This window comes from Delphinapterus leucas, chromosome 13 (genome assembly GCF_059928025.1).
Source record: "Delphinapterus leucas isolate spDelLeu-1000000601 "Yukka" chromosome 13, BTC_Dleu_Yukka2, whole genome shotgun sequence".
NCBI classification, from domain to species: Eukaryota; Metazoa; Chordata; class Mammalia; order Artiodactyla; family Monodontidae; genus Delphinapterus; species Delphinapterus leucas.
The window spans coordinates 84509256-84515255 of record NC_143141.1 but is presented as its reverse complement, the minus strand read 5'-3'; positions in this window follow the sequence as shown (position 1 = coordinate 84515255).

The following is a 6000-nucleotide window of genomic DNA, read 5'->3' as shown; positions in this document are numbered from 1 at the left end:
TAAGGTTACTTACACCGGGTGCTCCATGCCTATGTGATTGACTCCTGATAAAAAATCCTGGCCACAAGGCTCAGGTAAGCTTCCCTGATTGGCAATATTCTATACATCGTGTCAGACATCATTGCTAGGAGAATTAAGTGCTGTCTATGGAACTAAACTGCAAGAGGTCAGTTGGAAGCTTGTGCCTGAACTTTCCTAGATTCCACTCTAAGTATCTGTTACCTTTGCTGATTTTAATCTATATCTTTTCACTGAAAAAAAAAACATAACTGTGAGTATAACAACTTTACTGAGTTCTCTGAGTCTTTCTAGAAAATCATCCAGCATGAGAGCAGTTATGAAGACCCCTGACACACTGACCCTGAACTCACAGTTACAAGCTGGGGAAGGACATTTCCTAGTCCCAAAAAGGTCACAATAGGGTAGGCATTTTCCACAATTTGAAACCAAAGTATTGTTCTAAAAGGAGAGGAAGAAAGCAATCATACTCCAATAAAAATGAAAAAAAAAAAAAAAAAGAATGAGGCTCAAGGCAGTAAGACCACAGTTGAAACAAAATAAAATAAAAGGATTAGTGATAAGATAAATATTCGTATGTATATATATGAATTTCCTTCCTTTTTAAGTCTGAAAAGTATTTCATTGTATGTATCTACCATATTTTGTTTGTCCATTCATCTGTCAGTGTACATTTGGGTTGCTTCTACTTTTTGGTTCTTACAAATAATTCTACTATGAACATGGGAATAGAACTGTCTCTTTGGGACCCTGGTTTCAATTATTTTGAGTATATACCCAGAAGTGAATTTGCTGGATCATACAGCAATTCTGTTTTTTTAGTTTCTTGAAGAATTGTCATAGTTTTTTTTTCCATAATGGCTATGCATTTTTACATTCCCACCAACAGTGCACAAGGATTCCAATTTCTCCACAGCCTTGTCAATGCTTGTTATTATTATATTTTCTACAGTAGCCATCCTAATGGGTATGAGGTAGTATTTCATTATGATTTCGATTTTTTTTCATAATAATTAGTAATGTATAACATCTTTTTATGGTCACATTGGCTATTTGTGTATCTTCTTGGGAAAAATCTATTGAAGTCATTTTTCCATTTTTAACTGAGTTGTTTTCTGTTGTTGTTGAATAGAAGGAGTTCTTTATATATTCCAGACAAGAGCCTCATATCACATGTATGATTTGCATATATTTTCTCCCATTTTCATACCTTGCCTTTTTATTCTGTAATTGTGACTTCTGATGCACAGAAGTTTTAAAATTTGATGTAGTCTATTTTACCTACTTTTTATTTTGTTGTGTGTACTTTTGCTGTCATATCCAAGAAATCATCATCAAATTCAATGCCATAAACTTTTACCCTACATTTTCTTCTAAGAGTTTTATGGTTTTAGGTCTTATATTCTTTGATCCATTTTGAGTTAATTTTTAAATCTGGTGTAAGGCACAGGTCCAGCTTCATTCTTTTGCATGTGGATTTCCAGTTTTCCCATACATGCTGATATTGATCCACTAAATTAATTTGATGATATATTGATAATTATAAGCTGCAGTATGAAACACTTCACAAAAAGATGGGTAGAGGTGTTGAAAACTATTTTATCACAATAACCTAAAAAAATCTACCCACTGTCTTCAGTTATAGATTTAAGTTTTTTAACACTGTATGTGATAGGGTCTATGTTCTATTCACCACTTGAAATTGAGATTTCATTCCCACTGAACAACTTCAACATCTAGATTAATATTTCATATCTAAGTTTATGTTACTTTGTTGTTTCTATACTCTCCTACCATCCTTTATGCCTCAATAATTCACATTTCAAATTGAGCTTAGATGTCTTATTTGAAAGATTCATTCTCTTCTCTTCCTCAATGCTTGCCACTTCCACATTTGGTTAAGTACAATCCTATACACTCAAATAATACCTGTGATCAACCCTATGATATCACTAAATACATTGTATTGTAATTGTCTCTATCTGCTCTTTACAAGGGTAAGTATGCATCCTTTTACTTCTGAATCTTCAGCCTTTCCTCTTTGAGATACAGAGGAGGTGATCAGTAGTTTTTCAGTTGAACAATCTACTGAACGCATTACTCTTATGTAGGCCCATTCTGATGACTTTCCACCACAGAATATTGACTTTGTATGTCCTTAGCATTAAATTTTTTTGAAATATTTCCACTGTTTAATATTTTTTCTTGAAGTATAGCCAATTTACAATATTGTGTTAGTTTCAAGTGTACAGCATAGTGATTCACCTTTGTTTTTGTAGATTATATTCCATTATAGGTTATTACAAGATATTGGGTATAATTCCCTGTACTATACAGTAAATCTTTGTTGCTTATCTTTTTCATGCATAGTAGTTTGTATCTGTTAATCCTATATTCCTAATCTGTCTCTCCCTGCCCCTTTGGTAACCATGCTTGTTTTTCAAGTCTGTGAGTCTGTTTCTGTTTTGTATATAGATTCACTTGTATTATTTTTTAGATTCCACATATAAGTGGTATCATATAGTATTTGTCTTTCTCTGTCCTACTAACTTCTCTGTCCGACTTACTTCATGAAGCATAATATTCTCCAGGTTCATCCATGTTGCTGCAAATTGCAATATTTCATTCTTTTTATGGCTGAGTAATATTCCATTGCATACAAACAAGACAGAAAAAACTGTGACCCCCACCCCCACATCATCAAAGGTTGAGTGGGGAACCAAGACTTCCACCATCACCAGGCTGTGAAACAAGGCACCTCAGTACCTCAACACTCCAGCTAAGGTCGTGTCAGTGGAGGCCACATGGAAAGTGGGGATTTTAATTCCTGCCAAGTGATAACAAGTCCTCCACCTTCCCCTCACAGTATCAGTGAAGAAAGATTCTCAGCGTCGCCTAGCAACAATGAACCACCACTTCTTCTCCCTGCTGGGGTTGTGTTGGAGGAAACCTAGTGGAAAATCAAAACTTTTCCATTCTCCAGAAAGACGAGGTCACCCCACTCTTGATGTCAGTGGAGGCTAGATGGAGAGCAGTAACAAGGTACTCCAACTCCTCCCAGACAAGGTATTATCAGTGGAGATCAAGGGGGGAGCCAGAAGTCCCACACCTACCCAGTAGTCATAAGGATCACCCACTGACATTGGTGTCAATGGAGGCCAAAAGGGAAATCTGAACATCCACCTTCACCTGACAGTAATAAAGAGACATCCCCCTTTCCCATGCCAGAGTGAACTCAGGAAAAGAAAGCTAAAACAGTAGGTTTAGAAGAGATCCAGAGTCTCATAATATGATATACAAAATATCCAGTGTTCAATAGAAAACCTTTCAAACCAAGAACCAGGAAGAATGAAAAAGAATGAATGAAAAAAGATAACCAATAAATGCTAATGCCAAAAATGACAGATATGTTAGGTTGGTTGACAAAGATTCTAAAGCAGACATCAGTAAGTTCCTCAATAAATAATTATAAACAGGCTTCAAAGAAATTAAAAAATAGCAAGAATATAGAAAAGAAATAAGAAAGAGACAAATAGAAATTTTAGAACTGAAAAATACAATAATAATAATAACTGTCAATAAATAGGTTTAGTAGAATAATAAAGAGGATAAAAGAATCAGTCAAGTGCAAGGTAGAATGATAGAAATAACCCAAACTGAAAAATAGAGCAAAAATTGGAAAAAAAAAATGAAAAAATGTAAATTTTGTGACATCAGAGTCCTGAAAAAGATGAAAAAGAGAGAAGGACTAAAAAGTATTAGAAAAATAATGTATGGGTACTTCCTAAATTTGAAAAAAATACAGAAACCTACCATTTTAAGAAGCTCAGAAAACCCCTAACAATATAATCTCCAAGAGAACCAGACCAAGACACAGAATAATCAAACTTCCAGATACCAAAAGCAAGGAAAAATTTTTGAATGTAGTGCGAGAGAAACCACACCTTATCCTTAGGGGAAAAATGATCAGAATGACAGTAGATCTGTCATAAAAAACCAGGGAGGTCAAAAGAAAGTGGCACATTTTTCAAGTGATGAAAGACAAGCATCCTCAACCTAGAATCTCATATCCACAAAATATATCCTTCAGAAGTGAAAAGGAAATCGACATAGACTCTGATAAAGGAAAGCTAAGAGAATTTGTCACCAGCAGACCTACCTTAAATGAATGACTAAATCAAGTTACCTAAGAATAAAGAAGAGGGTAAAAGAAGGTTCCTCTGAAGGTCATGAGGAAGGAAGATCACAGGAAACAAAAATGGATAAATTTTCTTCTCCTCTTGACTTTTTCAAATTATGTTTTATAATTAAAGAAAAATTATAATACTGTCAGGTGTGGTTCTAAATATGTGTAGGGAAATATTTAAGACATTTATAGTATAAATGGGGGAGGACAAAAGAGTGTGAAGGGAAACAAGTTTTCTATACCACTCAGACCAGTAAACTAACGGTGCGGGTAAGACTCTGACACATTATGTACATAGGATGTCATATATAGAACAACCACTAACAAACCTATAAAAAGGAGACGTACTCAAAAACTCTGTATGTAAATCAAAGTAGAACTCTAAAAATTGTTCAAATAACCCACAGGAAGACAGGGAAAAGAAAACAGAAAAAAGAGAACAAAAGGAAAACAACAGGGCTTCCCTGGTGGCACAGTGGTTGAGAGTCCGCCTGCCGATGCAGGGGACACTGGTTCGTGCCCCAGTCGCCGCGGAGTGGCTGGGCCCGTGCGTCCGGAGCCTGTGTTCCACAATGGGAGAGGCCACAACAGTGAGAGGCCCGCGTACAGCAAAAAAAAAAAAAAAAAAAAGAAAACAACAAAATAAAATGGTGAACTTAAGCAGTAGTATATCAATAATGACATTACATATAATTTGTTTTAATGACACCAATGAATAGAGATTGGCAAAGTGGATTAAAGAGTCTGACCCATCTATAGATTGTCTACAAGAAACTCATTTTGAATATAAACATATAGGCAATGTGAATGTAAAAGGATACAAAAAGTAATATTATGCAAAATTTAATCAAAGGAAAGCAGGAGTGGCTATATTAAAATCAGTTAAAAGACTTTAGAGCAAAGACAATCCCCCAAGATAGAGAGGGACATTATATAGGGTAAAAAGGCTAATCCAGCTAGAAGACCTAACAATCCTAAATGTGTAGGCACAAGACGACATAGCCACAAAATAGTGAAGCAGAAACTGATCGAACAAAGAAATAAACAATTTTACAAATACTTGATAGAAAAACTAGAATGAAAATCAGCATTGGTATAGAAGAATTCAGCAACACCATCAAACAGTAACATCTAACAGACTTTTGTAGTATACTCTACCCAACAGCAGTTGAATGCACATTAATTTCAAGTGCCCCAGAACAAACACATACTAACTTAGAAAATATGTTGGCACACTAAAAAAAAAAAAAAGAAAAAGAAAAAAACTCAAAATATTAAAATAATTGAAACCATACTGAGTGCATTTTCTGAACAAAATGAAATCAAAGTAGAAATCAATACCAGAAAAATAACAGAAAAATCTCCAAACACTTGGAAAGTAAACAATACACTTGTAAATGATACATGGGTCCAAGAAACAGTATCAAGGGAAATAAAAAATGCATTGAATTGAATGACTGTAAATGTAACATATAAAAAATCTGTGGGAGAGAGATCAAGCAGTGTTGAAAGAGGAATTTATAATATTAATGCATACATTAAAAAATAAAAAATTCTCAAAATCAGTAATCTAATTTCACACATCAGGAAACTACAAAAGGGGCAAAATACATAACAAGTAAAAAGCCAATTAGGAATTAGGCAAAATACATGAAGAGACATTTCACTGAAGAGGACACACAGATGACAAATAATCACATAAAAATTTGCTCAATTTCATTAGCCATTAAGGAAATTCAAGTAAAAATACCAGAATGAGGTATCATCACGCACATAAGAAAGGTTTAAATAAAAAA